A 7,344-nucleotide genomic window follows, 5' to 3' on the forward strand; every position below is an offset into this window, starting at 1 on the left:
TTAAATGAAATTCGTGAGACTCAAAAAGAAATGCTTTTTGCCTGTAGTCTCTAATTTAGGTGGTTTGAAGGGGATGGGGTACAGGAATAACAATGGTGAACAGCCAAGTTTGCCTGTACTAGGTTTCCTGATCGATTCATGAAATCGATAGGTTTATATTCTATTACTCCCCGCCTCCCTGCCCGAGGATGCTTATGATAGGCGGTGAAATGTAGAAAATACTCTCCAGTAGATGCATAACAAACTGATCAAGAATATCTTCCGGTTTGGGGTTAATTTATTCCCCCTTGCCCTAATAAAATTTCTCTATACAAAGCAGAAGGAAAAGCCTGCTCTATAAGCTCGAAATAGCAGCGCACATGAAAGATAATAACATCAACCATCCACTGAGAATCTGCAATGTGCCAGATATTCTGTTAGTTGCTCGGCATACTTTATTTCATTTTATGCTCACAGCACACTTTCTGATGTAGATATGAATGTCTCCATTTCACAGACAAGAAAACTAAGGCTGTCCAAGGTGACACAGCTTATAAGGTTCAAATCAAGGTCAGCTAGCTTCAAAGTCTGTGCTACTATTTTAGGCTCACTCATCTATATTTCCTTTTTAAATAGCAACAAAAATTTCCTAATTTACCAAATAATGCATAAACAAGAAAAGATAGAAGGCATGATGGCATTAAAATGAAAACTACGTATATTTAAAATGAAAAAAAATTCTCCTTTATTCTCTGAGATTAAGATGGCTCTTCTAAATGCTTCTTTCCTTATACATATCAAACACACATACACACAAACCTTGCACATGTGTATATGCGTATACACATGCCCACACACACAGGGTTGATGCCTCGCTTTATTGTAATGTCTTATGGCAATACCAGTATGAATTTATAAACACTCAGAAACATGATTCATTCACAAATATGCCTTGCAATCACTTTGTGACCTCCAGCAGACCTCTTTGATCCTTTCGGGTTTGGGGTTCTTCATCAGTAACAGGAAGCATCATAAAACCTATTGTGTGAAACTGAAAAGCAGAAACTGCAATCTACGAAAAATGAAAGAGGAGTGAGCAACTTTAGAAAAAAATCAATTCAAAAAAAAAAATGTAGAAATAGCCACTCCTATCTGCAACATTAATAGAATTTGAACTTAATTTGAGCAGACAATGGGAAACCATGAAGGGTTTCCGCAAGCAAGGGAAAGGCTGCTCCACAGAGGCTCTGGCAGGAAAGTGGCAGACTAACGTGGTCAGAGCAAGGACAGACGTGGGGTCAAGTAGTTATAAGTCCCTTCTGCTGTAATATGCAGGGGTGGCAGCAGAGGGGATAAGTAAATAAAAGAAATAATAAGAATAATTTTCAAAGGAAGAAGTACAGTGGATTTTAGTCTTAGGGACTAAGACAATGGTCTTTTTTCATTAAGAGAAATACAGAAATCAGAAACTATTGGTTGGAGAAGATGACAGGTAATTTGACTTTGATTTAACCAACACGAAATTTTCTTTTCTCAAAATTACACAAAATTTTCTTTTCTCAAAATTATTTTCAAATGGATTTTCATCAAATTAGTTGTCCCTTCCGAAGAACCTGAGACCACTTAAAGTAATCTTATTGTGGAGTAGGTTTCTAAGTTCTTAAAATATCAGCCATGCCGTTTATATTCACATGAAAGGGCTGATAAACTTAGAAAAGTGTCGTAAACAATCCATTAACATTTCAGCAAGGAGTTGAGGTGTCCACCACCCTGCCCCCTCCACTGTAGGATGAGTTTCTATTTCTCTGTGTTGCTCATATATGTCTGTTGTGTCGAACTGACCCTGAAACACTCCTCAACAGATAAGGAGCGAACCTCTCTGGGCTCCAGTCTTCTCCTAAAAAAGTGAGATAAGAAGATTGAACTAAAGGTTCTCGGGGTCCTTCTAGCTCTAGAATCTGCCCCTCTCTCCAGCATGTTCTCCCTTGTGATCGACAGCATGCATTTCTAACTCAGTGGTCACAGCGAAAAGCATATCGCTTGTGGCCATGACACAAAATAAAGCTAAATAGGTCATATGATGATAAAACCTCTGACCTTGGCCTCATTAGCACCCATACAGGCGCCAAGCAAAAGAGCAGAGCTAAATGGCCCCACACTGAGTGGAGGAGGAGGTGGGTACTGGGGAGAGGGAGGCCAGGGAGTACACCGTCCAGCAATTCTCCATCCCAGAAGTCCCAGAGTGCAGGTGTTGCACACTTATTCTAACTTAAATTGATCAAGACACTTGTTCTGCACTGAATGTGCAAGGCACTGAGCTCTGTGCTAGAGAACAGAAAAGCACAAAGGACCCGTCAGCACCCTTCCTCATGGATGTCACAGCCTAAGTGCTGTTCTTTCAATTCCAGGCATTTTCATCCTTAGAGGTTGAGGCTCACAAATGAGCGCTCTCTAACAGGTACCATTTCCTCCTCCTTTTCTATTTATAAAAATAAAAACTAACTTTTATTCTCTTATTTAAAGTTATAAGGCTCCCAAGAAAGTAAAATGAAAGAAAATATTAATAAGCTCATTAAATGAAGCAGACTTGTCTTCCTTTTTAAAATTTGTCTGGAACATGAATGAAAATTTAATAAGGGAAAAAGAAAAAAAAACATTTAAAAATATGAAACAAATATTCACCCTCACCTATAATCAAAGATATGTAAATTAAACCAAAATGCCATTATTCACTTAGCAAATCAGCAAAGCTTTTAGAAAGCACTGTTTGTTGTTGGCTTGGGCATGATGAGCTACGAGGGTTCTCCTATTTGTGGGTGTATGAATGTGTGGGGGGTGTCTGTGCATAAATGCGTATTTCCTTTCTTAAAGGTTATTAATATGTTATGAACTCTTTAAAAATATGAAACCTATGGACTAATTATCTCACTTCTTAGGATCCATCCTAATGAAGTAATCAGAGATACAAAGTTTTCTATCAGGATATTTAACCCAGTTTTAATTAAGATAATAAAAAATTAAACTACATGTCAATTTAAGGGATGGTTAAAAAAATTCTGTTGCATCTACATGGTAGACTATAACATTTATAAAATTACATTTTCAGATACATAACGGCACAGGGAAATGCTCATGATACCATGTCAAATAATAAAGACAGGATACAAAACCCTAGAGTCAGTGTAATACCAATTTCGCTTATATGCATATGCACAAGGGGGTGAGGGGACACGGAATGAAAACAAACCCAAATATTAGCAGTGGTATTGGATTCTGGGTTTCCTTTTTTTTAAGTACTTATTTATACTTTACTATATTTTATGAGGTCCTGTTATAAAATGTATTAGGTACGACCATATGAAGTTGCCATTTTGCAGATAAGAAATGGTCAAATGTTAGTACTTTCATATACTTTAATATTACTTCATCATCAGGAAAAAAACTTTCAAAAACAAGGAGTTGCTTAGGTAGGATTAGGAAGATGTATCTTTGAATATATATTACATATTTGAAAGTTTCAATGAGAATAAAAGAAACACTGGAGAAAAGAATAAATGAATAGTAAATCAAATAAGGTTCTAAGGGTCTAGTATGTGGTGCACGTGTCTTATCTGCTACAGAGATTCTTAACCTATTTGCAGTAAGCCTAAAATTACATGTTCTGTTGATAAAATCTAACACAAGATTACAAATAGCATTCTAAAGGTCTCGATTAGACATTGCTACTCCTCTAGAAAACCTAAAACTTAGCTGTAGTCGCTGACATTCCATACTTAAGATGTAATTAGTCCCTCAAATTGTTGGCAGTTCACTGTAAATATTTCTGCAACTGATGATTTTTCTGTCTAATGTTACGATTAATATATAACAAATTACTTTCTTTAAACAAGAGGTAAATAGTCAAGATATAAAACAAACCAGAATGGAGTATGTTACTAACTGATACATGGACTTTTAATTCTTTCTACAGCTTTTTTTAATGGTAGAGCTATGTGTTTTATTATGAGCAATAGGATTGTCATCTCCCTTTTCAGTCTTAATAATTAAATAAAGAACTCAACAGTTCCAGTTGAAGTTCTGGGACAGTAAGTTCCCACACAATGTCATTACCATACCACATAGAGTGATAGTCAGCTCTGCCAGAGCCCTCGAGTTGTTAAAATCTCCTAAGACATAAAAATATATTTACTCTGTGAAGCAATAATTTTAGTAGAGTAACCATCACTGAGTTGTTTCTATAAGGTGACAGAAAAAAAAAAAGAGACAGAAAACTTGGGTCTAAGATCAAAAGGATCTTGGAATGCTAATGTGCTGGGTTGGGTTGGTGTTAAGGCACTGATCCAAAAAGAGAGAGAAAGAGAAGAAAATATTATGCACTTCATTTTTCTCATAAATCTTATCCCCTCTAACTTCTTTTATTTTTTTGTCTTTTCCCTCACGACTTGTGTGAATTCTCTCTCTCCCTCCCTTTCTTTCTCTACTGCTTTTCTTCTCTTTCACCTTTAAATTCTGTCACACAATTAAATTTTGGAGACGTCACCCCATTTTCATGAGGCCCTAAGTACCTCACTAACATTTTTGAAAGGTTAGCAATCATTAAGAAAAAGATTGAAATTAGATAAATTTTAAAAAATCTTCTTGAATTTAACTATTTGCAAAAATAAACTTATAATAGGCTAGAATTTAATTGCACTATCATCAAATATGTCAAACTCCATATGCAAAGATTCCTAAAATAGTCTGTTAAACTTATAACACAATAGTTTCATTTTTTAATATCTTTAGAATAAAAGAGCCAAGGTTTTGTAAAAAAAAAAAAAAAAGTTAGTTTAAAATTACTTCATATAACTCTTACTTTTTTTGCTTATTTTCTAAGTATAAAAGTCATAGAAAGTTATTCTAGAAGTAGACACTACAAAATTCAGTGTTTAAGCAAAAAGTAAAAGTTCCCAATATCCCGACTGAGAGATAACCAACAGTAACTACGATGTCTATTTCTCCAACTCTTCTTCCAATACATACAGTTGTGCGTTCTCTCCCCACCACCACCCCTTCCTCCTCCTTGAAAAGTATCTTGGTTTCTTCTCCTAAATTCTTTCATTTCCATACAGAAGAAACAAGCTTAATAGGTAAGCTATCAAGAGATAACCAATCAGCAGCAAAGTACAAGGATATTTAGTGGTCTGATCGTTTTTTGCCAGTTTGCAACTATATAGAAATACAAACTGTGCCCAACTATATTATCTATAGGAAGTTTTTGGAAACGATATTTAGTTAAAGAAAGTAAAGGTGATAATTTTAAACAAGAGATCATAAATTCCAATCCAGATAACTGAGGTTTGAGTATTGGGGCAGTTTCTGGATTTTTAAATGACATTTAGTGTTTAAAGCAGATATCAAAGTACTGGAGACTGACCTCGCTCTCCCTGGGCTGCTGGCCTTGGCAAGAGAGTATCCCTCAGCATTCCTTAAATCAGCAGACCCTTGAAACAAAGCACAATAGCAAGTTTTAATGAGTGAGATAACCCTTCCCATTAAAAAGGTAAAAAAAAAAAAAAAAAAATCTGTTAAAAAAGCAACAAACCCTGCAGGATGGGCTCAGCAATAAGCCCAAAGGATTTCAGAGATATAGTCCTTGCTTATCAGAATAGAAACCACAACAGAACAATGGTTTTAATCCTATGCTCTGTGTTCTAAACTCTCTCCAGATTAATTGGCCTGGAGTTTCGCCAAGCTCATTAAAAAAGAAACTTCTGGACTCCTACAGCAAGGTTGGTGTTTGCTGTCTCCGCAAACCAGAGGGCTCTCCCAGCAAGGACAAGAACTTGGTGGAACCACAGACTCCTGGGCTTTCTTTACTAATAGTATTTCTCAAAAAAAAAAAAAAATTTTTTTTGAATTGCATTTTAAAAATTAAACTCCAAGGATACTTGCTTTTCATACTTGCTTTTATTTTTAACTGAAAAATTGGTCCTTATTTATTCTCCTTGTGGTACCTCCCATGTCCAGTTACATTTTATAGCTACTGAACAATACACCACCCGCCCCTGTAATCTGTGACCACTCACATGGGTTATTAGATAACTCTGATTAGCTTGTCAAGGCCTCCAGAGCATGTGGACACAGGCATTTTAAGTTATGTTCCAAGGAGGTGGAAAGACAAATCCTTTTTTTTTTCCTGCATAAGCTTCCTCCACCCACCCAATCCCCCTAAATCTCTCAGGCCTGCCAAGGGCCTGACCTCCCAGTTTCTGCAGCAAAGGGTGAAGTTTGGCGGGAGAAAGGCCCAGCAGATTAAAGCCTCTGTTCAACAATTATTTTCTCATTCCAGCAGGAGTGAAACAGTTTGCTATATGCTGCCTGCCTCAGTAATCCTTAGGGACCTTCAGGAAGCTTGTTCAGGGGTGGCTAAGAATTACATACCTCCTATCAGGGTAAATATAAAGTCCAAAGCCATAAGATATCATGGAAAACCAAATGAATTTATCAAACTCCCAATTTGTGTTGGTGAAAACCAACACAAGTCTCATGCAATAAAATCTGAATGTGATTTCCAAAACGACTTTACAAACACCTGTGTCGTTAAATGGTCTTAATTTGGTCTTCTTAAATTCAAAAACTACCTGACCACAAGTCAGTTTTCCTGAAGTGTTCCCTGTACAGCCTGTGACCACGCAGTTTAGACTATTGAGTCTGCCTTTTTTATCAAGGAAATTTCTGGCTGCCCAGATCCCATGTCCCTCTCCCCTCTACTCCTCTCCGAAGAACACCCTCCTATCTTCCAACCCTCACCTCAGATCACTGGGATATCTGAAAATCTGAAAAGACAAAAGCCAGAGAAAGGAAGACATAGAGCTGTGGGAAAAACGTCTGAGTTGTGTGGTCCAAACTACTTCGCCCTCCTCCCCAAGACGGGCCAGGCAACCAGACTAGCAGAGGGAGCCGCCGGCGTGGAGGATTAAAGGGGGGGCGGGGGGGGCAGGGGGTGCAGCCAGTGGGAGAGTAAGTGACAGGGTGTGTGTGTTGGGGGAGGGGGGTTGGGGGTGACCTGTCTAAGCTAATTCCTCAAAGTCCTCTGCTCCTAGAGTGTGGCTGTGCAGGACTAGGGCATGACCAGGTTGCGCTGGCACAAAGTTCCCGTTTTCATTTTTTTCTTTAGTAGTGAAATCACAGCTTCGTTTTAACCCCGCAGAAGAATCCGAGGCTCCTGGCTGCTACCGCGAGTGACAGGCGGCAAGAGCGGCGCCTTCAGCTGTCGGTGCCGCGCCTCACTGCGGCCCCGGCATCTGGAAAGACGCTGGCATTCTGAGGTGACTAGCGGGAGATCTGGGCTGGGGGAGTGCAGGGTGCTCGCGGAGACCCGAG

At 38.3% G+C, this 7,344-nt stretch overlaps 1 protein-coding gene across 1 annotated transcript in view; it reads right to left on the bottom strand.

Moving 5' to 3' along the window:
* The window catches only part of JCAD (junctional cadherin 5 associated), a 31,736-nt gene extending 26,271 nt beyond the window's left edge, over window positions 1–5,465 (bottom strand). Inside the window, exon 1 of the mRNA XM_011369520.2 lies at window positions 5,396–5,465. The gene's annotated coding sequence lies outside the window, so the exon portion shown is untranslated. The remainder of the gene's footprint in view (window positions 1–5,395) is intronic.
* Window positions 5,466–7,344: the final 1,879 nt, after the last annotated feature.

This window comes from Pteropus vampyrus, unplaced genomic scaffold (assembly GCF_000151845.1).
Source record: "Pteropus vampyrus isolate Shadow unplaced genomic scaffold, Pvam_2.0 Scaffold150, whole genome shotgun sequence".
Taxonomy (NCBI): domain Eukaryota; kingdom Metazoa; phylum Chordata; class Mammalia; order Chiroptera; family Pteropodidae; genus Pteropus; species Pteropus vampyrus.